A 26,363-nucleotide genomic window follows, 5' to 3' on the forward strand; every position below is an offset into this window, starting at 1 on the left:
ACGTCAAGACTGTACTTTCAGGGGTCATTTCTATAGTGCCCGACCGGAGAAATGTGCTCGGAAGTGGTCAGGCTCGGTAACCACGATGAAGAGCTCGCGTGCGTTCCCCTGAGCGCGAAGCGAGTATCAAGCGCCGTGGCTAACGGCTGCTTGTTGCTTTTGATGACTGGTCCTTTCTTCGCGAGAGCAGGTTAGGAGGGGGAACGCGCAAGCTGAGTGGTTACTTCTCGTAGCGACGCGTTGAGCTGTGCTTTCTGCGGATACAGCCTTAATTGTGTTTGTTGGCCTCTTTCGAGGGCCTTCCTTCTATGCCGTCGTACTAGCTTTCGAGGCAGGCCTACTCTTAACAGGATAGACACCTCGCGAGGGGCTTAATGTTGCCTATGTTTCATGAGCCTTTAATGGAAACGTTCTACGTGCCAACATCAAATGATAGCCAAGTCCTGTTGCCCGGCTCGTGCTTTAAGGTCGCCAAGGGGTAAATGCTCCTTCCCCGCCGCGAGGTCCTGCTGATGGGCGGTGCTACCGCGTGCAAATTTTTGTGCTGCAAAGCACTCTGGGAATGCTGGATTTTACAAGCGCAGCTTAACACGGGAAGATTTTTCCCTGAAGGGCAACAATGAGGAATTTCCTGTGTGCAGGCACCTTGTCCAAGCAGCTGTTCTGCACAGAGCCAAGTGTTAGAGCAGAAACCCCCACCACGACTTTAGCGAGGGGTGTGGAAGTGGCGCCCCCACCATCTTCTATGGCAGCTCATACTTACCTGGCAGGGGAGATACCCTGATCACGAAGGGGGTTCTCCCAGGGTGAGGCTCAGCCATTGCACTCCGGCTGTGCTGACCCCTGCGATTTCCCCAAATGCGGGAAACTCGACTGCATAATTTCTGGTAGTGGGGGACTGCGTTCGCGCTTTCCCCTGATCATCCCGGTTTAACGATAGAGCCCGCAGTATCTCCGGTATCAGCTGGTGGTTCTCCAGGCGTGGCCCTTGCCGCTACCTCCTAAGGGGGCTGCTCTAGCGCCTTGAGGCGTGCCTCCCCCGCCTCACCCCGTCTGCTCATCCGCTGGGTTAGCTGGCTTTGCCGCTTCCGACCCAGCCTGCGCTCGGCGCCTCCTAGGCCGGGAGGAAGCTCCTTCGCCCTGTCTCTTCTGATGCTCTTGAAAGGCTGGCGACCGCCGCCCAGCCGCCGGCTTTTCTTTCCTCTCTTTCCCGGGAACTCGCACCTGGGCTTGCCCTTCCAGAAGCACGCGCCGCCTAGCCTCTCGTGTTAATGACGCTTTATGCTTTGCCAGGAACCGCCTCCGTTATGGTTAGGGAAAAGGGTACCGCCCCAGACTCTTTGCGGCCTCATCAGGTGTTGCTCCTACGTCAGAGACAATATATCTGCATAAGCCCCACCCCTGGGAGGTCTTAAATGTTAAACGTGTGGTCTCATCACTCACGCTTCTCTGGTTGGTTTTTTTTCCTTCTTGCTTTTCCAAAGCATGCTTAAACGCCATCACAGAGCGTCCTCGGTCAAGCTGCTGATGTTGATGTTCTGCGCTGCCTCGCAGCCTGCCTTGGATGTAATGTATGTTCAGTGGTTGAATAAACGCAATCTAGCCTATTTCACGCATTGACTTCTAAGAAAAGCGTTACGAATTGGTTTTTTTTTGTTTGTTTTCATAAGATTCATGCATTGCAAAGTCTTCTTCTCTTTCGGAGTTGTGCGAATGTCTTAACTTTAGTTTGTCGCTGCAAGCTATATAGCGATGCCTTTAGGTGGGACGGTGTCCCTCGCAGAGCGGACGTCAAGACTGTACTTTCAGGGATCATTTCTATAGTGCCCGACCGGAGAAATGTGCTCGGAAGTGGTCAGGCTCGGTAACCACGATGAAGAGCTCGCGTGCGTTCCCCTGAGCGCGAAGCGAGTATCAAGCGCCGTGGCTAACGGCTGCTTGTTGCTTTTGATGACTGGTCCTTTCTTCGCGAGAGCAGGTTAGGAGGGGGAACGCGCAAGCTGAGTGGTTACTTCTCGTAGCGACGCGTTGAGCTGTGCTTTCTGCGGATACAGCCTTAATTGTGTTTGTTGGCCTCTTTCGAGGGCCTTCCTTCTATGCCGTCGTACTAGCTTTCGAGGCAGGCCTACTCTTAACAGGATAGACACCTCGCGAGGGGCTTAATGTTGCCTATGTTTCATGAGCCTTTAATGGAAACGTTCTACGTGCCAACATCAAATGATAGCCAAGTCCTGTTGCCCGGCTCGTGCTTTAAGGTCGCCAAGGGGTAAATGCTCCTTCCCCGCCGCGAGGTCCTGCTGATGGGCGGTGCTACCGCGTGCAAATTTTTGTGCTGCAAAGCACTCTGGGAATGCTGGATTTTACAAGCGCAGCTTAACACGGGAAGATTTTTCCCTGAAGGGCAACAATGAGGAATTTCCTGTGTGCAGGCACCTTGTCCAAGCAGCTGTTCTGCACAGAGCCAAGTGTTAGAGCAGAAACCCCCACCACGACTTTAGCGAGGGGTGTGGAAGTGGCGCCCCCCACCATCTTCTATGGCAGCTCATACTTACCTGGCAGGGGAGATACCCTGATCACGAAGGGGGTTCTCCCAGGGTGAGGCTCAGCCATTGCACTCCGGCTGTGCTGACCCCTGCGATTTCCCCAAATGCGGGAAACTCGACTGCATAATTTCTGGTAGTGGGGGACTGCGTTCGCGCTTTCCCCTGATCATCCCGGTTTAACGATAGAGCCCGCAGTATCTCCGGTATCAGCTGGTGGTTCTCCAGGCGTGGCCCTTGCCGCTACCTCCTAAGGGGGCTGCTCTAGCGCCTTGAGGCGTGCCTCCCCCGCCTCACCCCGTCTGCTCATCCGCTGGGTTAGCTGGCTTTGCCGCTTCCGACCCAGCCTGCGCTCGGCGCCTCCTAGGCCGGGAGGAAGCTCCTTCGCCCTGTCTCTTCTGATGCTCTTGAAAGGCTGGCGACCGCCGCCCAGCCGCCTCCTCACCTGCCGTTGGCTTTTTTTTCCTCTCTTTCCCGGGAACTCGCACCTGGGCTTGCCCTTCCAGAAGCACGCGCCGCCTAGCCTCTCGTGTTAATGACGCTTTATGCTTTGCCAGGAACCGCCTCCGTTATGGTTAGGGAAAAGGGTACCGCCCCAGACTCTTTGCGGCCTCATCAGGTGTTGCTCCTACGTCAGAGACAATATATCTGCATAAGCCCCACCCCTGGGAGGTCTTAAATGTTAAACGTGTGGTCTCATCACTCACGCTTCTCTGGTTGGTTTTTTTTTCCTTCTTGCTTTTCCAAAGCATGCTTAAACGCCATCACAGAGCGTCCTCGGTCAAGCTGCTGATGTTGATGTTCTGCGCTGCCTCGCAGCCTGCCTTGGATGTAATGTATGTTCAGTGGTTGAATAAACGCAATCTAGCCTATTTCACGCATTGACTTCTAAGAAAAGCGTTACGAATTGTTTTTTTTTTGTTTGTTTTCATAAGATTCATGCATTGCAAAGTCTTCTTCTCTTTCGGAGTTGTGCGAATGTCTTAACTTTAGTTTGTCGCTGCAAGCTATATAGCGATGCCTTTAGGTGGGACGGTGTCCCTCGCAGAGCGGACGTCAAGACTGTACTTTCAGGGATCATTTCTATAGTGCCCGACCGGAGAAATGTGCTCGGAAGTGGTCAGGCTCGGTAACCACGATGAAGAGCTCGCGTGCGTTCCCCTGAGCGCGAAGCGAGTATCAAGCGCCGTGGCTAACGGCTGCTTGTTGCTTTTGATGACTGGTCCTTTCTTCGCGAGAGCAGGTTAGGAGGGGGAACGCGCAAGCTGAGTGGTTACTTCTCGTAGCGACGCGTTGAGCTGTGCTTTCTGCGGATACAGCCTTAATTGTGTTTGTTGGCCTCTTTCGAGGGCCTTCCTTCTATGCCGTCGTACTAGCTTTCGAGGCAGGCCTACTCTTAACAGGATAGACACCTCGCGAGGGGCTTAATGTTGCCTATGTTTCATGAGCCTTTAATGGAAACGTTCTACGTGCCAACATCAAATGATAGCCAAGTCCTGTTGCCCGGCTCGTGCTTTAAGGTCGCCAAGGGGTAAATGCTCCTTCCCCGCCGCGAGGTCCTGCTGATGGGCGGTGCTACCGCGTGCAAATTTTTGTGCTGCAAAGCACTCTGGGAATGCTGGATTTTACAAGCGCAGCTTAACACGGGAAGATTTTTCCCTGAAGGGCAACAATGAGGAATTTCCTGTGTGCAGGCACCTTGTCCAAGCAGCTGTTCTGCACAGAGCCAAGTGTTAGAGCAGAAACCCCCACCACGACTTTAGCGAGGGGTGTGGAAGTGGCGCCCCCCACCATCTTCTATGGCAGCTCATACTTACCTGGCAGGGGAGATACCCTGATCACGAAGGGGGTTCTCCCAGGGTGAGGCTCAGCCATTGCACTCCGGCTGTGCTGACCCCTGCGATTTCCCCAAATGCGGGAAACTCGACTGCATAATTTCTGGTAGTGGGGGACTGCGTTCGCGCTTTCCCCTGATCATCCCGGTTTAACGATAGAGCCCGCAGTATCTCCGGTATCAGCTGGTGGTTCTCCAGGCGTGGCCCTTGCCGCTACCTCCTAAGGGGGCTGCTCTAGCGCCTTGAGGCGTGCCTCCTCCGCCTCACCCCGTCTGCTCATCCGCTGGGTTAGCTGGCTTTGCCGCTTCCGACCCAGCCTGCGCTTGGCGCCTCCTAGGCCGGGAGGAAGCTCCTTCGCCCTGTCTCTTCTGATGCTCTTGAAAGGCTGGCGACCGCCGCCCAGCCGCCGGCTTTTCTTTCCTCTCTTTCCCGGGAACTCGCACCTGGGCTTGCCCTTCCAGAAGCACGCGCCGCCTAGCCTCTCGTGTTAATGACGCTTTATGCTTTGCCAGGAACCGCCTCCGTTATGGTTAGGGAAAAGGGTACCGCCCCAGACTCTTTGCGGCCTCATCAGGTGTTGCTCCTACGTCAGAGACAATATATCTGCATAAGCCCCACCCCTGGGAGGTCTTAAATGTTAAACGTGTGGTCTCATCACTCACGCTTCTCTGGTTGGTTTTTTTTCCTTCTTGCTTTTCCAAAGCATGCTTAAACGCCATCACAGAGCGTCCTCGGTCAAGCTGCTCATGTTGATGTTCTGCGCTGCCTCGCAGCCTGCCTTGGATGTAATGTATGTTCAGTGGTTGAATAAACGCAATCTAGCCTATTTCACGCATTGACTTCTAAGAAAAGCGTTACGAATTGGTTTTTTTTTGTTTGTTTTCATAAGATTCATGCATTGCAAAGTCTTCTTCTCTTTCGGAGTTGTGCGAATGTCTTAACTTTAGTTTGTCGCTGCAAGCTATATAGCGATGCCTTTAGGTGGGACGGTGTCCCTCGCAGAGCGGACGTCAAGACTGTACTTTCAGGGATCATTTCTATAGTGCCCGACCGGAGAAATGTGCTCGGAAGTGGTCAGGCTCGGTAACCACGATGAAGAGCTCGCGTGCGTTCCCCTGAGCGCGAAGCGAGTATCAAGCGCCGTGGCTAACGGCTGCTTGTTGCTTTTGATGACTGGTCCTTTCTTCGCGAGAGCAGGTTAGGAGGGGGAACGCGCAAGCTGAGTGGTTACTTCTCGTAGCGACGCCTTGAGCTGTGCTTTCTGCGGATACAGCCTTAATTGTGTTTGTTGGCCTCTTTCGAGGGCCTTCCTTCTATGCCGTCGTACTAGCTTTCGAGGCAGGCCTACTCTTAACAGGATAGACACCTCGCGAGGGGCTTAATGTTGCCTATGTTTCATGAGCCTTTAATGGAAACGTTCTACGTGCCAACATCAAATGATAGCCAAGTCCTGTTGCCCGGCTCGTGCTTTAAGGTCGCCAAGGGGTAAATGCTCCTTCCCCGCCGCGAGGTCCTGCTGATGGGCGGTGCTACCGCGTGCAAATTTTTGTGCTGCAAAGCACTCTGGGAATGCTGGATTTTACAAGCGCAGCTTAACACGGGAAGATTTTTCCCTGAAGGGCAACAATGAGGAATTTCCTGTGTGCAGGCACCTTGTCCAAGCAGCTGTTCTGCACAGAGCCAAGTGTTAGAGCAGAAACCCCCACCACGACTTTAGCGAGGGGTGTGGAAGTGGCGCCCCCCACCATCTTCTATGGCAGCTCATACTTACCTGGCAGGGGAGATACCCTGATCACGAAGGGGGTTCTCCCAGGGTGAGGCTCAGCCATTGCACTCCGGCTGTGCTGACCCCTGCGATTTCCCCAAATGCGGGAAACTCGACTGCATAATTTCTGGTAGTGGGGGACTGCGTTCGCGCTTTCCCCTGATCATCCCGGTTTAACGATAGAGCCCGCAGTATCTCCGGTATCAGCTGGTGGTTCTCCAGGCGTGGCCCTTGCCGCTACCTCCTAAGGGGGCTGCTCTAGCGCCTTGAGGCGTGCCTCCCCCGCCTCACCCCGTCTGCTCATCCGCTGGGTTAGCTGGCTTTGCCGCTTCCGACCCAGCCTGCGCTCGGCGCCTCCTAGGCCGGGAGGAAGCTCCTTCGCCCTGTCTCTTCTGATGCTCTTGAAAGGCTGGCGACCGCCGCCCAGCCGCCGGCTTTTCTTTCCTCTCTTTCCCGGGAACTCGCACCTGGGCTTGCCCTTCCAGAAGCACGCGCCGCCTAGCCTCTCGTGTTAATGACGCTTTATGCTTTGCCAGGAACCGCCTCCGTTATGGTTAGGGAAAAGGGTACCGCCCCAGACTCTTTGCGGCCTCATCAGGTGTTGCTCCTACGTCAGAGACAATATATCTGCATAAGCCCCACCCCTGGGAGGTCTTAAATGTTAAACGTGTGGTCTCATCACTCACGCTTCTCTGGTTGGTTTTTTTTCCTTCTTGCTTTTCCAAAGCATGCTTAAACGCCATCACAGAGCGTCCTCGGTCAAGCTGCTGATGTTGATGTTCTGCGCTGCCTCGCAGCCTGCCTTGGATGTAATGTATGTTCAGTGGTTGAATAAACGCAATCTAGCCTATTTCACGCATTGACTTCTAAGAAAAGCGTTACGAATTGGTTTTTTTTTGTTTGTTTTCATAAGATTCATGCATTGCAAAGTCTTCTTCTCTTTCGGAGTTGTGCGAATGTCTTAACTTTAGTTTGTCGCTGCAAGCTATATAGCGATGCCTTTAGGTGGGACGGTGTCCCTCGCAGAGCGGACGTCAAGACTGTACTTTCAGGGATCATTTCTATAGTGCCCGACCGGAGAAATGTGCTCGGAAGTGGTCAGGCTCGGTAACCACGATGAAGAGCTCGCGTGCGTTCCCCTGAGCGCGAAGCGAGTATCAAGCGCCGTGGCTAACGGCTGCTTGTTGCTTTTGATGACTGGTCCTTTCTTCGCGAGAGCAGGTTAGGAGGGGGAACGCGCAAGCTGAGTGGTTACTTCTCGTAGCGACGCCTTGAGCTGTGCTTTCTGCGGATACAGCCTTAATTGTGTTTGTTGGCCTCTTTCGAGGGCCTTCCTTCTATGCCGTCGTACTAGCTTTCGAGGCAGGCCTACTCTTAACAGGATAGACACCTCGCGAGGGGCTTAATGTTGCCTATGTTTCATGAGCCTTTAATGGAAACGTTCTACGTGCCAACATCAAATGATAGCCAAGTCCTGTTGCCCGGCTCGTGCTTTAAGGTCGCCAAGGGGTAAATGCTCCTTCCCCGCCGCGAGGTCCTGCTGATGGGCGGTGCTACCGCGTGCAAATTTTTGTGCTGCAAAGCACTCTGGGAATGCTGGATTTTACAAGCGCAGCTTAACACGGGAAGATTTTTCCCTGAAGGGCAACAATGAGGAATTTCCTGTGTGCAGGCACCTTGTCCAAGCAGCTGTTCTGCACAGAGCCAAGTGTTAGAGCAGAAACCCCCACCACGACTTTAGCGAGGGGTGTGGAAGTGGCGCCCCCCACCATCTTCTATGGCAGCTCATACTTACCTGGCAGGGGAGATACCCTGATCACGAAGGGGGTTCTCCCAGGGTGAGGCTCAGCCATTGCACTCCGGCTGTGCTGACCCCTGCGATTTCCCCAAATGCGGGAAACTCGACTGCATAATTTCTGGTAGTGGGGGACTGCGTTCGCGCTTTCCCCTGATCATCCCGGTTTAACGATAGAGCCCGCAGTATCTCCGGTATCAGCTGGTGGTTCTCCAGGCGTGGCCCTTGCCGCTACCTCCTAAGGGGGCTGCTCTAGCGCCTTGAGGCGTGCCTCCCCCGCCTCACCCCGTCTGCTCATCCGCTGGGTTAGCTGGCTTTGCCGCTTCCGACCCAGCCTGCGCTCGGCGCCTCCTAGGCCGGGAGGAAGCTCCTTCGCCCTGTCTCTTCTGATGCTCTTGAAAGGCTGGCGACCGCCGCCCAGCCGCCGGCTTTTCTTTCCTCTCTTTCCCGGGAACTCGCACCTGGGCTTGCCCTTCCAGAAGCACGCGCCGCCTAGCCTCTCGTGTTAATGACGCTTTATGCTTTGCCAGGAACCGCCTCCGTTATGGTTAGGGAAAAGGGTACCGCCCCAGACTCTTTGCGGCCTCATCAGGTGTTGCTCCTACGTCAGAGACAATATATCTGCATAAGCCCCACCCCTGGGAGGTCTTAAATGTTAAACGTGTGGTCTCATCACTCACGCTTCTCTGGTTGGTTTTTTTTCCTTCTTGCTTTTCCAAAGCATGCTTAAACGCCATCACAGAGCGTCCTCGGTCAAGCTGCTGATGTTGATGTTCTGCGCTGCCTCGCAGCCTGCCTTGGATGTAATGTATGTTCAGTGGTTGAATAAACGCAATCTAGCCTATTTCACGCATTGACTTCTAAGAAAAGCGTTACGAATTGGTTTTTTTTTGTTTGTTTTCATAAGATTCATGCATTGCAAAGTCTTCTTCTCTTTCGGAGTTGTGCGAATGTCTTAACTTTAGTTTGTCGCTGCAAGCTATATAGCGATGCCTTTAGGTGGGACGGTGTCCCTCGCAGAGCGGACGTCAAGACTGTACTTTCAGGGATCATTTCTATAGTGCCCGACCGGAGAAATGTGCTCGGAAGTGGTCAGGCTCGGTAACCACGATGAAGAGCTCGCGTGCGTTCCCCTGAGCGCGAAGCGAGTATCAAGCGCCGTGGCTAACGGCTGCTTGTTGCTTTTGATGACTGGTCCTTTCTTCGCGAGAGCAGGTTAGGAGGGGGAACGCGCAAGCTGAGTGGTTACTTCTCGTAGCGACGCCTTGAGCTGTGCTTTCTGCGGATACAGCCTTAATTGTGTTTGTTGGCCTCTTTCGAGGGCCTTCCTTCTATGCCGTCGTACTAGCTTTCGAGGCAGGCCTACTCTTAACAGGATAGACACCTCGCGAGGGGCTTAATGTTGCCTATGTTTCATGAGCCTTTAATGGAAACGTTCTACGTGCCAACATCAAATGATAGCCAAGTCCTGTTGCCCGGCTCGTGCTTTAAGGTCGCCAAGGGGTAAATGCTCCTTCCCCGCCGCGAGGTCCTGCTGATGGGCGGTGCTACCGCGTGCAAATTTTTGTGCTGCAAAGCACTCTGGGAATGCTGGATTTTACAAGCGCAGCTTAACACGGGAAGATTTTTCCCTGAAGGGCAACAATGAGGAATTTCCTGTGTGCAGGCACCTTGTCCAAGCAGCTGTTCTGCACAGAGCCAAGTGTTAGAGCAGAAACCCCCACCACGACTTTAGCGAGGGGTGTGGAAGTGGCGCCCCCCACCATCTTCTATGGCAGCTCATACTTACCTGGCAGGGGAGATACCCTGATCACGAAGGGGGTTCTCCCAGGGTGAGGCTCAGCCATTGCACTCCGGCTGTGCTGACCCCTGCGATTTCCCCAAATGCGGGAAACTCGACTGCATAATTTCTGGTAGTGGGGGACTGCGTTCGCGCTTTCCCCTGATCATCCCGGTTTAACGATAGAGCCCGCAGTATCTCCGGTATCAGCTGGTGGTTCTCCAGGCGTGGCCCTTGCCGCTACCTCCTAAGGGGGCTGCTCTAGCGCCTTGAGGCGTGCCTCCTCCGCCTCACCCCGTCTGCTCATCCGCTGGGTTAGCTGGCTTTGCCGCTTCCGACCCAGCCTGCGCTCGGCGCCTCCTAGGCCGGGAGGAAGCTCCTTCGCCCTGTCTCTTCTGATGCTCTTGAAAGGCTGGCGACCGCCGCCCAGCCGCCGGCTTTTCTTTCCTCTCTTTCCCGGGAACTCGCACCTGGGCTTGCCCTTCCAGAAGCACGCGCCGCCTAGCCTCTCGTGTTAATGACGCTTTATGCTTTGCCAGGAACCGCCTCCGTTATGGTTAGGGAAAAGGGTACCGCCCCAGACTCTTTGTGGCCTCATCAGGTGTTGCTCCTACGTCAGAGACAATATATCTGCATAAGCCCCACCCCTGGGAGGTCTTAAATGTTAAACGTGTGGTCTCATCACTCACGCTTCTCTGGTTGGTTTTTTTTCCTTCTTGCTTTTCCAAAGCATGCTTAAACGCCATCACAGAGCGTCCTCGGTCAAGCTGCTGATGTTGATGTTCTGCGCTGCCTCGCAGCCTGCCTTGGATGTAATGTATGTTCAGTGGTTGAATAAACGCAATCTAGCCTATTTCACGCATTGACTTCTAAGAAAAGCGTTACGAATTGGTTTTTTTTTGTTTGTTTTCATAAGATTCATGCATTGCAAAGTCTTCTTCTCTTTCGGAGTTGTGCGAATGTCTTAACTTTAGTTTGTCGCTGCAAGCTATATAGCGATGCCTTTAGGTGGGACGGTGTCCCTCGCAGAGCGGACGTCAAGACTGTACTTTCAGGGGTCATTTCTATAGTGCCCGACCGGAGAAATGTGCTCGGAAGTGGTCAGGCTCGGTAACCACGATGAAGAGCTCGCGTGCGTTCCCCTGAGCGCGAAGCGAGTATCAAGCGCCGTGGCTAACGGCTGCTTGTTGCTTTTGATGACTGGTCCTTTCTTCGCGAGAGCAGGTTAGGAGGGGGAACGCGCAAGCTGAGTGGTTACTTCTCGTAGCGACGCCTTGAGCTGTGCTTTCTGCGGATACAGCCTTAATTGTGTTTGTTGGCCTCTTTCGAGGGCCTTCCTTCTATGCCGTCGTACTAGCTTTCGAGGCAGGCCTACTCTTAACAGGATAGACACCTCGCGAGGGGCTTAATGTTGCCTATGTTTCATGAGCCTTTAATGGAAACGTTCTACGTGCCAACATCAAATGATAGCCAAGTCCTGTTGCCCGGCTCGTGCTTTAAGGTCGCCAAGGGGTAAATGCTCCTTCCCCGCCGCGAGGTCCTGCTGATGGGCGGTGCTACCGCGTGCAAATTTTTGTGCTGCAAAGCACTCTGGGAATGCTGGATTTTACAAGCGCAGCTTAACACGGGAAGATTTTTCCCTGAAGGGCAACAATGAGGAATTTCCTGTGTGCAGGCACCTTGTCCAAGCAGCTGTTCTGCACAGAGCCAAGTGTTAGAGCAGAAACCCCCACCACGACTTTAGCGAGGGGTGTGGAAGTGGCGCCCCCCACCATCTTCTATGGCAGCTCATACTTACCTGGCAGGGGAGATACCCTGATCACGAAGGGGGTTCTCCCAGGGTGAGGCTCAGCCATTGCATTGCACTCCGGCTGTGCTGACCCCTGCGATTTCCCCAAATGCGGGAAACTCGACTGCATAATTTCTGGTAGTGGGGGACTGCGTTCGCGCTTTCCCCTGATCATCCCGGTTTAACGATAGAGCCCGCAGTATCTCCGGTATCAGCTGGTGGTTCTCCAGGCGTGGCCCTTGCCGCTACCTCCTAAGGGGGCTGCTCTAGCGCCTTGAGGCGTGCCTCCCCCGCCTCACCCCGTCTGCTCATCCGCTGGGTTGGCTGGCTTTGCCGCTTCCGACCCAGCCTGCGCTCGGCGCCTCCTAGGCCGGGAGGAAGCTCCTTCGCCCTGTCTCTTCTGATGCTCTTGAAAGGCTGGCGACCGCCGCCCAGCCGCCTCCTCTCCTGCCGTTGGCTTTTCTTTCCTCTCTTTCCCGGGAACTCGCGCCTGGGCTTGCCCTTCCAGAAGCACGCGCCGCCTAGCCTCTCGTGTTAATGACGCTTTATGCTTTGCCAGGAACCGCCTCCGTTATGGTTAGGGAAAAGGGTACCGCCCCAGACTCTTTGCGGCCTCATCAGGTGTTGCTCCTACGTCAGAGACAATATATCTGCATAAGCCCCACCCCTGGGAGGTCTTAAATGTTAAACGTGTGGTCTCATCACTCACGCTTCTCTGGTTGGTTTTTTTTTCCTTCTTGCTTTTCCAAAGCATGCTTAAACGCCATCACAGAGCGTCCTCGGTCAAGCTGCTGATGTTGATGTTCTGCGCTGCCTCGCAGCCTGCCTTGGATGTAATGTATGTTCAGTGGTTGAATAAACGCAATCTAGCCTATTTCACGCATTGACTTCTAAGAAAAGCGTTACGAATTGTTTTTTTTTTGTTTGTTTTCATAAGATTCATGCATTGCAAAGTCTTCTTCTCTTTCGGAGTTGTGCGAATGTCTTAACTTTAGTTTGTCGCTGCAAGCTATATAGCGATGCCTTTAGGTGGGACGGTGTCCCTCGCAGAGCGGACGTCAAGACTGTACTTTCAGGGATCATTTCTATAGTGCCCGACCGGAGAAATGTGCTCGGAAGTGGTCAGGCTCGGTAACCACGATGAAGAGCTCGCGTGCGTTCCCCTGAGCGCGAAGCGAGTATCAAGCGCCGTGGCTAACGGCTGCTTGTTGCTTTTGATGACTGGTCCTTTCTTCGCGAGAGCAGGTTAGGAGGGGGAACGCGCAAGCTGAGTGGTTACTTCTCGTAGCGACGCGTTGAGCTGTGCTTTCTGCGGATACAGCCTTAATTGTGTTTGTTGGCCTCTTTCGAGGGCCTTCCTTCTATGCCGTCGTACTAGCTTTCGAGGCAGGCCTACTCTTAACAGGATAGACACCTCGCGAGGGGCTTAATGTTGCCTATGTTTCATGAGCCTTTAATGGAAACGTTCTACGTGCCAACATCAAATGATAGCCAAGTCCTGTTGCCCGGCTCGTGCTTTAAGGTCGCCAAGGGGTAAATGCTCCTTCCCCGCCGCGAGGTCCTGCTGATGGGCGGTGCTACCGCGTGCAAATTTTTGTGCTGCAAAGCACTCTGGGAATGCTGGATTTTACAAGCGCAGCTTAACACGGGAAGATTTTTCCCTGAAGGGCAACAATGAGGAATTTCCTGTGTGCAGGCACCTTGTCCAAGCAGCTGTTCTGCACAGAGCCAAGTGTTAGAGCAGAAACCCCCACCACGACTTTAGCGAGGGGTGTGGAAGTGGCGCCCCCCACCATCTTCTATGGCAGCTCATACTTACCTGGCAGGGGAGATACCCTGATCACGAAGGGGGTTCTCCCAGGGTGAGGCTCAGCCATTGCACTCCGGCTGTGCTGACCCCTGCGATTTCCCCAAATGCGGGAAACTCGACTGCATAATTTCTGGTAGTGGGGGACTGCGTTCGCGCTTTCCCCTGATCATCCCGGTTTAACGATAGAGCCCGCAGTATCTCCGGTATCAGCTGGTGGTTCTCCAGGCGTGGCCCTTGCCGCTACCTCCTAAGGGGGCTGCTCTAGCGCCTTGAGGCGTGCCTCCTCCGCCTCACCCCGTCTGCTCATCCGCTGGGTTAGCTGGCTTTGCCGCTTCCGACCCAGCCTGCGCTTGGCGCCTCCTAGGCCGGGAGGAAGCTCCTTCGCCCTGTCTCTTCTGATGCTCTTGAAAGGCTGGCGACCGCCGCCCAGCCGCCGGCTTTTCTTTCCTCTCTTTCCCGGGAACTCGCACCTGGGCTTGCCCTTCCAGAAGCACGCGCCGCCTAGCCTCTCGTGTTAATGACGCTTTATGCTTTGCCAGGAACCGCCTCCGTTATGGTTAGGGAAAAGGGTACCGCCCCAGACTCTTTGCGGCCTCATCAGGTGTTGCTCCTACGTCAGAGACAATATATCTGCATAAGCCCCACCCCTGGGAGGTCTTAAATGTTAAACGTGTGGTCTCATCACTCACGCTTCTCTGGTTGGTTTTTTTTCCTTCTTGCTTTTCCAAAGCATGCTTAAACGCCATCACAGAGCGTCCTCGGTCAAGCTGCTGATGTTGATGTTCTGCGCTGCCTCGCAGCCTGCCTTGGATGTAATGTATGTTCAGTGGTTGAATAAACGCAATCTAGCCTATTTCACGCATTGACTTCTAAGAAAAGCGTTACGAATTGGTTTTTTTTTGTTTGTTTTCATAAGATTCATGCATTGCAAAGTCTTCTTCTCTTTCGGAGTTGTGCGAATGTCTTAACTTTAGTTTGTCGCTGCAAGCTATATAGCGATGCCTTTAGGTGGGACGGTGTCCCTCGCAGAGCGGACGTCAAGACTGTACTTTCAGGGATCATTTCTATAGTGCCCGACCGGAGAAATGTGCTCGGAAGTGGTCAGGCTCGGTAACCACGATGAAGAGCTCGCGTGCGTTCCCCTGAGCGCGAAGCGAGTATCAAGCGCCGTGGCTAACGGCTGCTTGTTGCTTTTGATGACTGGTCCTTTCTTCGCGAGAGCAGGTTAGGAGGGGGAACGCGCAAGCTGAGTGGTTACTTCTCGTAGCGACGCCTTGAGCTGTGCTTTCTGCGGATACAGCCTTAATTGTGTTTGTTGGCCTCTTTCGAGGGCCTTCCTTCTATGCCGTCGTACTAGCTTTCGAGGCAGGCCTACTCTTAACAGGATAGACACCTCGCGAGGGGCTTAATGTTGCCTATGTTTCATGAGCCTTTAATGGAAACGTTCTACGTGCCAACATCAAATGATAGCCAAGTCCTGTTGCCCGGCTCGTGCTTTAAGGTCGCCAAGGGGTAAATGCTCCTTCCCCGCCGCGAGGTCCTGCTGATGGGCGGTGCTACCGCGTGCAAATTTTTGTGCTGCAAAGCACTCTGGGAATGCTGGATTTTACAAGCGCAGCTTAACACGGGAAGATTTTTCCCTGAAGGGCAACAATGAGGAATTTCCTGTGTGCAGGCACCTTGTCCAAGCAGCTGTTCTGCACAGAGCCAAGTGTTAGAGCAGAAACCCCCACCACGACTTTAGCGAGGGGTGTGGAAGTGGCGCCCCCCACCATCTTCTATGGCAGCTCATACTTACCTGGCAGGGGAGATACCCTGATCACGAAGGGGGTTCTCCCAGGGTGAGGCTCAGCCATTGCACTCCGGCTGTGCTGACCCCTGCGATTTCCCCAAATGCGGGAAACTCGACTGCATAATTTCTGGTAGTGGGGGACTGCGTTCGCGCTTTCCCCTGATCATCCCGGTTTAACGATAGAGCCCGCAGTATCTCCGGTATCAGCTGGTGGTTCTCCAGGCGTGGCCCTTGCCGCTACCTCCTAAGGGGGCTGCTCTAGCGCCTTGAGGCGTGCCTCCCCCGCCTCACCCCGTCTGCTCATCCGCTGGGTTAGCTGGCTTTGCCGCTTCCGACCCAGCCTGCGCTCGGCGCCTCCTAGGCCGGGAGGAAGCTCCTTCGCCCTGTCTCTTCTGATGCTCTTGAAAGGCTGGCGACCGCCGCCCAGCCGCCGGCTTTTCTTTCCTCTCTTTCCCGGGAACTCGCACCTGGGCTTGCCCTTCCAGAAGCACGCGCCGCCTAGCCTCTCGTGTTAATGACGCTTTATGCTTTGCCAGGAACCGCCTCCGTTATGGTTAGGGAAAAGGGTACCGCCCCAGACTCTTTGCGGCCTCATCAGGTGTTGCTCCTACGTCAGAGACAATATATCTGCATAAGCCCCACCCCTGGGAGGTCTTAAATGTTAAACGTGTGGTCTCATCACTCACGCTTCTCTGGTTGGTTTTTTTTCCTTCTTGCTTTTCCAAAGCATGCTTAAACGCCATCACAGAGCGTCCTCGGTCAAGCTGCTGATGTTGATGTTCTGCGCTGCCTCGCAGCCTGCCTTGGATGTAATGTATGTTCAGTGGTTGAATAAACGCAATCTAGCCTATTTCACGCATTGACTTCTAAGAAAAGCGTTACGAATTGGTTTTTTTTTGTTTGTTTTCATAAGATTCATGCATTGCAAAGTCTTCTTCTCTTTCGGAGTTGTGCGAATGTCTTAACTTTAGTTTGTCGCTGCAAGCTATATAGCGATGCCTTTAGGTGGGACGGTGTCCCTCGCAGAGCGGACGTCAAGACTGTACTTTCAGGGATCATTTCTATAGTGCCCGACCGGAGAAATGTGCTCGGAAGTGGTCAGGCTCGGTAACCACGATGAAGAGCTCGCGTGCGTTCCCCTGAGCGCGAAGCGAGTATCAAGCGCCGTGGCTAACGGCTGCTTGTTGCTTTTGATGACTGGTCCTTTCTTCGCGAGAGCAGGTTAGGAGGGGGAACGCGCAAGCTGAGTGGTTACTTCTCGTAGCGACGCCTTGAGCTGTGCTTTCTGCGGATACAGCCTTAATTGTGTTTGTTGGCCTCTTTCGAGGGCCTTCCTTCTATGCCGTCGTACTAGCTTTCGAGGCAGGCCTACTCTTAACAGGATAGACACCTCGCGAGGGGCTTAATGTTGCCTATGTTTCATGAGCCTTTAATGGAAACGTTCTACGTGCCAACATCAAATGATAGCCAAGTCCTGTTGCCCGGCTCGTGCTTTAAGGTCGCCAAGGGGTAAATGCTCCTTCCCCGCCGCGAGGTCCTGCTGATGGGCGGTGCTACCGCGTGCAAATTTTTGTGCTGCAAAGCACTCTGGGAATGCTGGATTTTACAAGCGCAGCTTAACACGGGAAGATTTTTCCCTGAAGGGCAACAATGAGGAATTTCCTGTGTGCAGGCACCTTGTCCAAGCAGCTGTTCTGCACAGAGCCAAGTGTTAGAGCAGAAACCCCCACCACGACTTTAGCGAGGGGTGTGGAAGTGGCGCCCCCCACCATCTTCTATGGCAGCTCATACTTACCTGGCAGGGGAGATACCCTGATCACGAAGGGGGTTCTCCCAGGGTGAGGCTCAGCCATTGCACTCCGGCTGTGCTGACCCCTGCGATTTCCCCAAATGCGGGAAACTCGACTGCATAATTTCTGGTAGTGGGGGACTGCGTTCGCGCTTTCCCCTGATCATCCCGGTTTAACGATAGAGCCCGCAGTATCTCCGGTATCAGCTGGTGGTTCTCCAGGCGTGGCCCTTGCCGCTACCTCCTAAGGGGGCTGCTCTAGCGCCTTGAGGCGTGCCTCCCCCGCCTCACCCCGTCTGCTCATCCGCTGGGTTAGCTGGCTTTGCCGCTTCCGACCCAGCCTGCGCTCGGCGCCTCCTAGGCCGGGAGGAAGCTCCTTCGCCCTGTCTCTTCTGATGCTCTTGAAAGGCTGGCGACCGCCGCCCAGCCGCCGGCTTTTCTTTCCTCTCTTTCCCGGGAACTCGCACCTGGGCTTGCCCTTCCAGAAGCACGCGCCGCCTAGCCTCTCGTGTTAATGACGCTTTATGCTTTGCCAGGAACCGCCTCCGTTATGGTTAGGGAAAAGGGTACCGCCCCAGACTCTTTGCGGCCTCATCAGGTGTTGCTCCTACGTCAGAGACAATATATCTGCATAAGCCCCACCCCTGGGAGGTCTTAAATGTTAAACGTGTGGTCTCATCACTCACGCTTCTCTGGTTGGTTTTTTTTCCTTCTTGCTTTTCCAAAGCATGCTTAAACGCCATCACAGAGCGTCCTCGGTCAAGCTGCTGATGTTGATGTTCTGCGCTGCCTCGCAGCCTGCCTTGGATGTAATGTATGTTCAGTGGTTGAATAAACGCAATCTAGCCTATTTCACGCATTGACTTCTAAGAAAAGCGTTACGAATTGGTTTTTTTTTGTTTGTTTTCATAAGATTCATGCATTGCAAAGTCTTCTTCTCTTTCGGAGTTGTGCGAATGTCTTAACTTTAGTTTGTCGCTGCAAGCTATATAGCGATGCCTTTAGGTGGGACGGTGTCCCTCGCAGAGCGGACGTCAAGACTGTACTTTCAGGGATCATTTCTATAGTGCCCGACCGGAGAAATGTGCTCGGAAGTGGTCAGGCTCGGTAACCACGATGAAGAGCTCGCGTGCGTTCCCCTGAGCGCGAAGCGAGTATCAAGCGCCGTGGCTAACGGCTGCTTGTTGCTTTTGATGACTGGTCCTTTCTTCGCGAGAGCAGGTTAGGAGGGGGAACGCGCAAGCTGAGTGGTTACTTCTCGTAGCGACGCCTTGAGCTGTGCTTTCTGCGGATACAGCCTTAATTGTGTTTGTTGGCCTCTTTCGAGGGCCTTCCTTCTATGCCGTCGTACTAGCTTTCGAGGCAGGCCTACTCTTAACAGGATAGACACCTCGCGAGGGGCTTAATGTTGCCTATGTTTCATGAGCCTTTAATGGAAACGTTCTACGTGCCAACATCAAATGATAGCCAAGTCCTGTTGCCCGGCTCGTGCTTTAAGGTCGCCAAGGGGTAAATGCTCCTTCCCCGCCGCGAGGTCCTGCTGATGGGCGGTGCTACCGCGTGCAAATTTTTGTGCTGCAAAGCACTCTGGGAATGCTGGATTTTACAAGCGCAGCTTAACACGGGAAGATTTTTCCCTGAAGGGCAACAATGAGGAATTTCCTGTGTGCAGGCACCTTGTCCAAGCAGCTGTTCTGCACAGAGCCAAGTGTTAGAGCAGAAACCCCCACCACGACTTTAGCGAGGGGTGTGGAAGTGGCGCCCCCCACCATCTTCTATGGCAGCTCATACTTACCTGGCAGGGGAGATACCCTGATCACGAAGGGGGTTCTCCCAGGGTGAGGCTCAGCCATTGCACTCCGGCTGTGCTGACCCCTGCATAATTTCTGGTAGTGGGGGACTGCGTTCGCGCTTTCCCCTGATCATCCCGGTTTAACGATAGAGCCCGCAGTATCTCCGGTATCAGCTGGTGGTTCTCCAGGCGTGGCCCTTGCCGCTACCTCCTAAGGGGGCTGCTCTAGCGCCTTGAGGCGTGCCTCCTCCGCCTCACCCCGTCTGCTCATCCGCTGGGTTAGCTGGCTTTGCCGCTTCCGACCCAGCCTGCGCTTGGCGCCTCCTAGGCCGGGAGGAAGCTCCTTCGCCCTGTCTCTTCTGATGCTCTTGAAAGGCTGGCGACCGCCGCCCAGCCGCCTCCTCTCCTGCCGTTGGCTTTTCTTTCCTCTCTTTCCCGGGAACTCGCACCTGGGCTTGCCCTTCCAGAAGCACGCGCCGCCTAGCCTCTCGTGTTAATGACGCTTTATGCTTTGCCAGGAACCGCCTCCGTTATGGTTAGGGAAAAGGGTACCGCCCCAGACTCTTTGCGGCCTCATCAGGTGTTGCTCCTACGTCAGAGACAATATATCTGCATAAGCCCCACCCCTGGGAGGTCTTAAATGTTAAACGTGTGGTCTCATCACTCACGCTTCTCTGGTTGGTTTTTTTTCCTTCTTGCTTTTCCAAAGCATGCTTAAACGCCATCACAGAGCGTCCTCGGTCAAGCTGCTGATGTTGATGTTCTGCGCTGCCTCGCAGCCTGCCTTGGATGTAATGTATGTTCAGTGGTTGAATAAACGCAATCTAGCCTATTTCACGCATTGACTTCTAAGAAAAGCGTTACGAATTGGTTTTTTTTTGTTTGTTTTCATAAGATTCATGCATTGCAAAGTCTTCTTCTCTTTCGGAGTTGTGCGAATGTCTTAACTTTAGTTTGTCGCTGCAAGCTATATAGCGATGCCTTTAGGTGGGACGGTGTCCCTCGCAGAGCGGACGTCAAGACTGTACTTTCAGGGATCATTTCTATAGTGCCCGACCGGAGAAATGTGCTCGGAAGTGGTCAGGCTCGGTAACCACGATGAAGAGCTCGCGTGCGTTCCCCTGAGCGCGAAGCGAGTATCAAGCGCCGTGGCTAACGGCTGCTTGTTGCTTTTGATGACTGGTCCTTTCTTCGCGAGAGCAGGTTAGGAGGGGGAACGCGCAAGCTGAGTGGTTACTTCTCGTAGCGACGCCTTGAGCTGTGCTTTCTGCGGATACAGCCTTAATTGTGTTTGTTGGCCTCTTTCGAGGGCCTTCCTTCTATGCCGTCGTACTAGCTTTCGAGGCAGGCCTACTCTTAACAGGATAGACACCTCGCGAGGGGCTTAATGTTGCCTATGTTTCATGAGCCTTTAATGGAAACGTTCTACGTGCCAACATCAAATGATAGCCAAGTCCTGTTGCCCGGCTCGTGCTTTAAGGTCGCCAAGGGGTAAATGCTCCTTCCCCGCCGCGAGGTCCTGCTGATGGGCGGTGCTACCGCGTGCAAATTTTTGTGCTGCAAAGCACTCTGGGAATGCTGGATTTTACAAGCGCAGCTTAACACGGGAAGATTTTTCCCTGAAGGGCAACAATGAGGAATTTCCTGTGTGCAGGCACCTTGTCCAAGCAGCTGTTCTGCACAGAGCCAAGTGTTAGAGCAGAAACCCCCACCACGACTTTAGCGAGGGGTGTGGAAGTGGCGCCCCCCACCATCTTCTATGGCAGCTCATACTTACCTGGCAGGGGAGATACCCTGATCACGAAGGGGGTTCTCCCAGGGTGAGGCTCAGCCATTGCACTCCGGCTGTGCTGACCCCTGCGATTTCCCCAAATGCGGGAAACTCGACTGCATAATTTCTGGTAGTGGGGGACTGCGTTCGCGCTTTCCCCTGATCATCCCGGTTTAACGATAGAGCCCGCAGTATCTCCGGTATCAGCTGGTGGTTCTCCAGGCGTGGCCCTTGCCGCTACCTCCTAAGGGGGCTGCTCTAGCGCCTTGAGGCGTGCCTCCCCCGCCTCACCCCGTCTGCTCATCCGCTGGGTTAGCTGGCTTTGCCGCTTCCGACCCAGCCTGCGCTCGGCGCCTCCTAGGCCGGGAGGAAGCTCCTTCGCCCTGTCTCTTCTGATGCTCTTGAAAGGCTGGCGACCGCCGCCCAGCCGCCGGCTTTTCTTTCCTCTCTTTCCCGGGAACTCGCACCTGGGCTTGCCCTTCCAGAAGCACGCGCCGCCTAGCCTCTCGTGTTAATGACGCTTTATGCTTTGCCAGGAACCGCCTCCGTTATGGTTAGGGAAAAGGGTACCGCCCCAGACTCTTTGCGGCCTCATCAGGTGTTGCTCCTACGTCAGAGACAATATATCTGCATAAGCCCCACCCCTGGGAGGTCTTAAATGTTAAACGTGTGGTCTCATCACTCACGCTTCTCTGGTTGGTTTTTTTTCCTTCTTGCTTTTCCAAAGCATGCTTAAACGCCATCACAGAGCGTCCTCGGTCAAGCTGCTGATGTTGATGTTCTGCGCTGCCTCGCAGCCTGCCTTGGATGTAATGTATGTTCAGTGGTTGAATAAACGCAATCTAGCCTATTTCACGCATTGACTTCTAAGAAAAGCGTTACGAATTGGTTTTTTTTTGTTTGTTTTCATAAGATTCATGCATTGCAAAGTCTTCTTCTCTTTCGGAGTTGTGCGAATGTCTTAACTTTAGTTTGTCGCTGCAAGCTATATAGCGATGCCTTTAGGTGGGACGGTGTCCCTCGCAGAGCGGACGTCAAGACTGTACTTTCAGGGATCATTTCTATAGTGCCCGACCGGAGAAATGTGCTCGGAAGTGGTCAGGCTCGGTAACCACGATGAAGAGCTCGCGTGCGTTCCCCTGAGCGCGAAGCGAGTATCAAGCGCCGTGGCTAACGGCTGCTTGTTGCTTTTGATGACTGGTCCTTTCTTCGCGAGAGCAGGTTAGGAGGGGGAACGCGCAAGCTGAGTGGTTACTTCTCGTAGCGACGCCTTGAGCTGTGCTTTCTGCGGATACAGCCTTAATTGTGTTTGTTGGCCTCTTTCGAGGGCCTTCCTTCTATGCCGTCGTACTAGCTTTCGAGGCAGGCCTACTCTTAACAGGATAGACACCTCGCGAGGGGCTTAATGTTGCCTATGTTTCATGAGCCTTTAATGGAAACGTTCTACGTGCCAACATCAAATGATAGCCAAGTCCTGTTGCCCGGCTCGTGCTTTAAGGTCGCCAAGGGGTAAATGCTCCTTCCCCGCCGCGAGGTCCTGCTGATGGGCGGTGCTACCGCGTGCAAATTTTTGTGCTGCAAAGCACTCTGGGAATGCTGGATTTTACAAGCGCAGCTTAACACGGGAAGATTTTTCCCTGAAGGGCAACAATGAGGAATTTCCTGTGTGCAGGCACCTTGTCCAAGCAGCTGTTCTGCACAGAGCCAAGTGTTAGAGCAGAAACCCCCACCACGACTTTAGCGAGGGGTGTGGAAGTGGCGCCCCCCACCATCTTCTATGGCAGCTCATACTTACCTGGCAGGGGAGATACCCTGATCACGAAGGGGGTTCTCCCAGGGTGAGGCTCAGCCATTGCACTCCGGCTGTGCTGACCCCTGCGATTTCCCCAAATGCGGGAAACTCGACTGCATAATTTCTGGTAGTGGGGGACTGCGTTCGCGCTTTCCCCTGATCATCCCGGTTTAACGATAGAGCCCGCAGTATCTCCGGTATCAGCTGGTGGTTCTCCAGGCGTGGCCCTTGCCGCTACCTCCTAAGGGGGCTGCTCTAGCGCCTTGAGGCGTGCCTCCTCCGCCTCACCCCGTCTGCTCATCCGCTGGGTTAGCTGGCTTTGCCGCTTCCGACCCAGCCTGCGCTCGGCGCCTCCTAGGCCGGGAGGAAGCTCCTTCGCCCTGTCTCTTCTGATGCTCTTGAAAGGCTGGCGACCGCCGCCCAGCCGCCGGCTTTTCTTTCCTCTCTTTCCCGGGAACTCGCACCTGGGCTTGCCCTTCCAGAAGCACGCGCCGCCTAGCCTCTCGTGTTAATGACGCTTTATGCTTTGCCAGGAACCGCCTCCGTTATGGTTAGGGAAAAGGGTACCGCCCCAGACTCTTTGCGGCCTCATCAGGTGTTGCTCCTACGTCAGAGACAATATATCTGCATAAGCCCCACCCCTGGGAGGTCTTAAATGTTAAACGTGTGGTCTCATCACTCACGCTTCTCTGGTTGGTTTTTTTTCCTTCTTGCTTTTCCAAAGCATGCTTAAACGCCATCACAGAGCGTCCTCGGTCAAGCTGCTGATGTTGATGTTCTGCGCTGCCTCGCAGCCTGCCTTGGATGTAATGTATGTTCAGTGGTTGAATAAACGCAATCTAGCCTATTTCACGCATTGACTTCTAAGAAAAGCGTTACGAATTGGTTTTTTTTTGTTTGTTTTCATAAGATTCATGCATTGCAAAGTCTTCTTCTCTTTCGGAGTTGTGCGAATGTCTTAACTTTAGTTTGTCGCTGCAAGCTATATAGCGATGCCTTTAGGTGGGACGGTGTCCCTCGCAGAGCGGACGTCAAGACTGTACTTTCAGGGATCATTTCTATAGTGCCCGACCGGAGAAATGTGCTCGGAAGTGGTCAGGCTCGGTAACCACGATGAAGAGCTCGCGTGCGTTCCCCTGAGCGCGAAGCGAGTATCAAGCGCCGTGGCTAACGGCTGCTTGTTGCTTTTGATGACTGGTCCTTTCTTCGCGAGAGCAGGTTAGGAGGGGGAACGCGCAAGCTGAGTGGTTACTTCTCGTAGCGACGCCTTGAGCTGTGCTTTCTGCGGATACAGCCTTAATTGTGTTTGTTGGCCTCTTTCGAGGGCCTTCCTTCTATGCCGTCGTACTAGCTTTCGAGGCAGGCCTACTCTTAACAGGATAGACACCTCGCGAGGGGCTTAATGTTGCCTATGTTTCATGAGCCTTTAATGGAAACGTTCTACGTGCCAACATCAAATGATAGCCAAGTCCTGTTGCCCGGCTCGTGCTTTAAGGTCGCCAAGGGGTAAATGCTCCTTCCCCGCCGCGAGGTCCTGCTGATGGGCGGTGCTACCGCGTGCAAATTTTTGTGCTGCAAAGCACTCTGGGAATGCTGGATTTTACAAGCGCAGCTTAACACGGGAAGATTTTTCCCTGAAGGGCAACAATGAGGAATTTCCTGTGTGCAGGCACCTTGTCCAAGCAGCTGTTCTGCACAGAGCCAAGTGTTAGAGCAGAAACCCCCACCACGACTTTAGCGAGGGGTGTGGAAGTGGCGCCCCCCACCATCTTCTATGGCAGCTCATACTTACCTGGCAGGGGAGATACCCTGATCACGAAGGGGGTTCTCCCAGAGTGAGGCTCAGCCATTGCATTGCACTCCGGCTGTGCTGACCCCTGCGATTTCCCCAAATGCGGGAAACTCGACTGCGTTCGCGCTTTCCCCTGATCATCCCGGTTTAACGATAGAGCCCGCAGTATCTCCGGTATCAGCTGGTGGTTCTCCAGGCGTGGCCCTTGCCGCTACCTCCTAAGGGGGCTGCTCTAGTGCCTTGAGGCGTGCCTCCCCCGCCTCACCCCGTCTGCTCATCCGCTGGGTTGGCTGGCTTTGCCGCTTCCGACCCAGCCTGCGCTCGGCGCCTCCTAGGCCGGGAGGAAGCTCCTTCGCCCTGTCTCTTCTGATGCTCTTGAAAGGCTGGCGACCGCCGCCCAGCCGCCTCCTCTCCTGCCGTTGGCTTTTCTTTCCTCTCTTTCCCGGGAACTCGCGCCTGGGCTTGCCCTTCCAGAAGCACGCGCCGCCTAGCCTCTCGTGTTAATGACGCTTTATGCTTTGCCAGGAACCGCCTCCGTTATGGTTAGGGAAAAGGGTACCGCCCCAGACTCTTTGCGGCCTCATCAGGTGTTGCTCCTACGTCAGAGACAATATATCTGCATAAGCCCCACCCCTGGGAGGTCTTAAATGTTAAACGTGTGGTCTCATCACTCACGCTTCTCTGGTTGGTTTTTTTTCCTTCTTGCTTTTCCAAAGCATGCTTAAACGCCATCACAGAGCGTCCTCGGTCAAGCTGCTGATGTTGATGTTCTGCGCTGCCTCGCAGCCTGCCTTGGATGTAATGTATGTTCAGTGGTTGAATAAACGCAATCTAGCCTATTTCACGCATTGACTTCTAAGAAAAGCGTTACGAATTGGTTTTTTTTTGTTTGTTTTCATAAGATTCATGCATTGCAAAGTCTTCTTCTCTTTCGGAGTTGTGCGAATGTCTTAACTTTAGTTTGTCGCTGCAAGCTATATAGCGATGCCTTTAGGTGGGACGGTGTCCCTCGCAGAGCGGACGTCAAGACTGTACTTTCAGGGGTCATTTCTATAGTGCCCGACCGGAGAAATGTGCTCGGAAGTGGTCAGGCTCGGTAACCACGATGAAGAGCTCGCGTGCGTTCCCCTGAGCGCGAAGCGAGTATCAAGCGCCGTGGCTAACGGCTGCTTGTTGCTTTTGATGACTGGTCCTTTCTTCGCGAGAGCAGGTTAGGAGGGGGAACGCGCAAGCTGAGTGGTTACTTCTCGTAGCGACGCGTTGAGCTGTGCTTTCTGCGGATACAGCCTTAATTGTGTTTGTTGGCCTCTTTCGAGGGCCTTCCTTCTATGCCGTCGTACTAGCTTTCGAGGCAGGCCTACTCTTAACAGGATAGACACCTCGCGAGGGGCTTAATGTTGCCTATGTTTCATGAGCCTTTAATGGAAACGTTCTACGTGCCAACATCAAATGATAGCCAAGTCCTGTTGCCCGGCTCGTGCTTTAAGGTCGCCAAGGGGTAAATGCTCCTTCCCCGCCGCGAGGTCCTGCTGATGGGCGGTGCTACCGCGTGCAAATTTTTGTGCTGCAAAGCACTCTGGGAATGCTGGATTTTACAAGCGCAGCTTAACACGGGAAGATTTTTCCCTGAAGGGCAACAATGAGGAATTTCCTGTGTGCAGGCACCTTGTCCAAGCAGCTGTTCTGCACAGAGCCAAGTGTTAGAGCAGAAACCCCCACCACGACTTTAGCGAGGGGTGTGGAAGTGGCGCCCCCCACCATCTTCTATGGCAGCTCATACTTACCTGGCAGGGGAGATACCCTGATCACGAAGGGGGTTCTCCCAGGGTGAGGCTCAGCCATTGCACTCCGGCTGTGCTGACCCCTGCGATTTCCCCAAATGCGGGAAACTCGACTGCATAATTTCTGGTAGTGGGGGACTGCGTTCGCGCTTTCCCCTGATCATCCCGGTTTAACGATAGAGCCCGCAGTATCTCCGGTATCAGCTGGTGGTTCTCCAGGCGTGGCCCTTGCCGCTACCTCCTAAGGGGGCTGCTCTAGCGCCTTGAGGCGTGCCTCCTCCGCCTCACCCCGTCTGCTCATCCGCTGGGTTAGCTGGCTTTGCCGCTTCCGACCCAGCCTGCGCTTGGCGCCTCCTAGGCCGGGAGGAAGCTCCTTCGCCCTGTCTCTTCTGATGCTCTTGAAAGGCTGGCGACCGCCGCCCAGCCGCCTCCTCTCCTGCCGTTGGCTTTTCTTTCCTCTCTTTCCCGGGAACTCGCACCTGAGCTTGCCCTTCCAGAAGCACGCGCCGCCTAGCCTCTCGTGTTAATGACGCTTTATGC

The 26,363-nt window shown here is 54.1% G+C and overlaps 28 non-coding genes and 2 pseudogenes across 28 annotated transcripts; all 30 read left to right on the plus strand.

Annotated features, from left to right (window-relative positions):
• The first annotated feature begins 5 nt into the window (after positions 1 to 5).
• LOC149280056 (small nucleolar RNA U3) lies at positions 6 to 221 on the plus strand. The gene has a single exon (XR_016278505.1). It is a non-coding gene; the product is annotated as a small nucleolar RNA U3 (small nucleolar RNA).
• A 534-nt stretch (positions 222 to 755) lies between these two features.
• On the plus strand, positions 756 to 919 carry LOC149280057 (U1 spliceosomal RNA). Its single transcript, XR_016278285.1, has one exon. It is a non-coding gene; the product is annotated as a U1 spliceosomal RNA (small nuclear RNA).
• An 874-nt stretch (positions 920 to 1,793) lies between these two features.
• Positions 1,794 to 2,009, plus strand: LOC149280058 (small nucleolar RNA U3). The gene has a single exon (XR_016278434.1). It is a non-coding gene; the product is annotated as a small nucleolar RNA U3 (small nucleolar RNA).
• A 535-nt stretch (positions 2,010 to 2,544) lies between these two features.
• LOC149280059 (U1 spliceosomal RNA) lies at positions 2,545 to 2,708 on the plus strand. The gene has a single exon (XR_016278286.1). It is a non-coding gene; the product is annotated as a U1 spliceosomal RNA (small nuclear RNA).
• An 890-nt stretch (positions 2,709 to 3,598) lies between these two features.
• On the plus strand, positions 3,599 to 3,814 carry LOC149280060 (small nucleolar RNA U3). Its single transcript, XR_016278435.1, has one exon. It is a non-coding gene; the product is annotated as a small nucleolar RNA U3 (small nucleolar RNA).
• A 535-nt stretch (positions 3,815 to 4,349) lies between these two features.
• On the plus strand, positions 4,350 to 4,513 carry LOC149280061 (U1 spliceosomal RNA). Its single transcript, XR_016278287.1, has one exon. It is a non-coding gene; the product is annotated as a U1 spliceosomal RNA (small nuclear RNA).
• An 874-nt stretch (positions 4,514 to 5,387) lies between these two features.
• On the plus strand, positions 5,388 to 5,603 carry LOC149280062 (small nucleolar RNA U3). The gene has a single exon (XR_016278437.1). It is a non-coding gene; the product is annotated as a small nucleolar RNA U3 (small nucleolar RNA).
• A 535-nt stretch (positions 5,604 to 6,138) lies between these two features.
• Positions 6,139 to 6,302, plus strand: LOC149280063 (U1 spliceosomal RNA). Its single transcript, XR_016278288.1, has one exon. It is a non-coding gene; the product is annotated as a U1 spliceosomal RNA (small nuclear RNA).
• An 874-nt stretch (positions 6,303 to 7,176) lies between these two features.
• Positions 7,177 to 7,392, plus strand: LOC149280064 (small nucleolar RNA U3). The gene has a single exon (XR_016278438.1). It is a non-coding gene; the product is annotated as a small nucleolar RNA U3 (small nucleolar RNA).
• A 535-nt stretch (positions 7,393 to 7,927) lies between these two features.
• On the plus strand, positions 7,928 to 8,091 carry LOC149280065 (U1 spliceosomal RNA). Its single transcript, XR_016278289.1, has one exon. It is a non-coding gene; the product is annotated as a U1 spliceosomal RNA (small nuclear RNA).
• Positions 8,092 to 8,965: 874 nt separating this feature from the next.
• Positions 8,966 to 9,181, plus strand: LOC149280066 (small nucleolar RNA U3). Its single transcript, XR_016278439.1, has one exon. It is a non-coding gene; the product is annotated as a small nucleolar RNA U3 (small nucleolar RNA).
• Positions 9,182 to 9,716: 535 nt separating this feature from the next.
• LOC149280067 (U1 spliceosomal RNA) lies at positions 9,717 to 9,880 on the plus strand. Its single transcript, XR_016278290.1, has one exon. It is a non-coding gene; the product is annotated as a U1 spliceosomal RNA (small nuclear RNA).
• Positions 9,881 to 10,754: 874 nt separating this feature from the next.
• On the plus strand, positions 10,755 to 10,970 carry LOC149280068 (small nucleolar RNA U3). The gene has a single exon (XR_016278506.1). It is a non-coding gene; the product is annotated as a small nucleolar RNA U3 (small nucleolar RNA).
• A 535-nt stretch (positions 10,971 to 11,505) lies between these two features.
• Positions 11,506 to 11,674, plus strand: LOC149280069 (U1 spliceosomal RNA). Its single transcript, XR_016278356.1, has one exon. It is a non-coding gene; the product is annotated as a U1 spliceosomal RNA (small nuclear RNA).
• Positions 11,675 to 12,564: 890 nt separating this feature from the next.
• On the plus strand, positions 12,565 to 12,780 carry LOC149280070 (small nucleolar RNA U3). The gene has a single exon (XR_016278440.1). It is a non-coding gene; the product is annotated as a small nucleolar RNA U3 (small nucleolar RNA).
• A 535-nt stretch (positions 12,781 to 13,315) lies between these two features.
• LOC149280071 (U1 spliceosomal RNA) lies at positions 13,316 to 13,479 on the plus strand. Its single transcript, XR_016278291.1, has one exon. It is a non-coding gene; the product is annotated as a U1 spliceosomal RNA (small nuclear RNA).
• An 874-nt stretch (positions 13,480 to 14,353) lies between these two features.
• LOC149280072 (small nucleolar RNA U3) lies at positions 14,354 to 14,569 on the plus strand. Its single transcript, XR_016278441.1, has one exon. It is a non-coding gene; the product is annotated as a small nucleolar RNA U3 (small nucleolar RNA).
• Positions 14,570 to 15,104: 535 nt separating this feature from the next.
• LOC149280073 (U1 spliceosomal RNA) lies at positions 15,105 to 15,268 on the plus strand. The gene has a single exon (XR_016278292.1). It is a non-coding gene; the product is annotated as a U1 spliceosomal RNA (small nuclear RNA).
• Positions 15,269 to 16,142: 874 nt separating this feature from the next.
• On the plus strand, positions 16,143 to 16,358 carry LOC149280074 (small nucleolar RNA U3). The gene has a single exon (XR_016278442.1). It is a non-coding gene; the product is annotated as a small nucleolar RNA U3 (small nucleolar RNA).
• Positions 16,359 to 16,893: 535 nt separating this feature from the next.
• Positions 16,894 to 17,057, plus strand: LOC149280075 (U1 spliceosomal RNA). Its single transcript, XR_016278294.1, has one exon. It is a non-coding gene; the product is annotated as a U1 spliceosomal RNA (small nuclear RNA).
• Positions 17,058 to 17,931: 874 nt separating this feature from the next.
• On the plus strand, positions 17,932 to 18,147 carry LOC149280076 (small nucleolar RNA U3). The gene has a single exon (XR_016278443.1). It is a non-coding gene; the product is annotated as a small nucleolar RNA U3 (small nucleolar RNA).
• A 535-nt stretch (positions 18,148 to 18,682) lies between these two features.
• Positions 18,683 to 18,816, plus strand: LOC149280077 (U1 spliceosomal RNA; annotated as a pseudogene).
• Positions 18,817 to 19,705: 889 nt separating this feature from the next.
• On the plus strand, positions 19,706 to 19,921 carry LOC149280078 (small nucleolar RNA U3). The gene has a single exon (XR_016278444.1). It is a non-coding gene; the product is annotated as a small nucleolar RNA U3 (small nucleolar RNA).
• Positions 19,922 to 20,456: 535 nt separating this feature from the next.
• Positions 20,457 to 20,620, plus strand: LOC149280079 (U1 spliceosomal RNA). Its single transcript, XR_016278295.1, has one exon. It is a non-coding gene; the product is annotated as a U1 spliceosomal RNA (small nuclear RNA).
• An 874-nt stretch (positions 20,621 to 21,494) lies between these two features.
• On the plus strand, positions 21,495 to 21,710 carry LOC149280080 (small nucleolar RNA U3). Its single transcript, XR_016278445.1, has one exon. It is a non-coding gene; the product is annotated as a small nucleolar RNA U3 (small nucleolar RNA).
• Positions 21,711 to 22,245: 535 nt separating this feature from the next.
• Positions 22,246 to 22,409, plus strand: LOC149280081 (U1 spliceosomal RNA). The gene has a single exon (XR_016278296.1). It is a non-coding gene; the product is annotated as a U1 spliceosomal RNA (small nuclear RNA).
• An 874-nt stretch (positions 22,410 to 23,283) lies between these two features.
• Positions 23,284 to 23,499, plus strand: LOC149280082 (small nucleolar RNA U3). The gene has a single exon (XR_016278446.1). It is a non-coding gene; the product is annotated as a small nucleolar RNA U3 (small nucleolar RNA).
• Positions 23,500 to 24,034: 535 nt separating this feature from the next.
• LOC149280083 (U1 spliceosomal RNA) lies at positions 24,035 to 24,165 on the plus strand (annotated as a pseudogene).
• Positions 24,166 to 25,067: 902 nt separating this feature from the next.
• On the plus strand, positions 25,068 to 25,283 carry LOC149280084 (small nucleolar RNA U3). The gene has a single exon (XR_016278507.1). It is a non-coding gene; the product is annotated as a small nucleolar RNA U3 (small nucleolar RNA).
• A 535-nt stretch (positions 25,284 to 25,818) lies between these two features.
• LOC149280085 (U1 spliceosomal RNA) lies at positions 25,819 to 25,982 on the plus strand. Its single transcript, XR_016278297.1, has one exon. It is a non-coding gene; the product is annotated as a U1 spliceosomal RNA (small nuclear RNA).
• Positions 25,983 to 26,363: the final 381 nt, after the last annotated feature.

Source organism: Sceloporus occidentalis, unplaced genomic scaffold (genome assembly GCF_023333645.1).
Source record: "Sceloporus occidentalis isolate IW3139 unplaced genomic scaffold, rSceOcc1.0.p SCAF_160, whole genome shotgun sequence".
Taxonomy (NCBI): domain Eukaryota; kingdom Metazoa; phylum Chordata; class Lepidosauria; order Squamata; family Phrynosomatidae; genus Sceloporus; species Sceloporus occidentalis.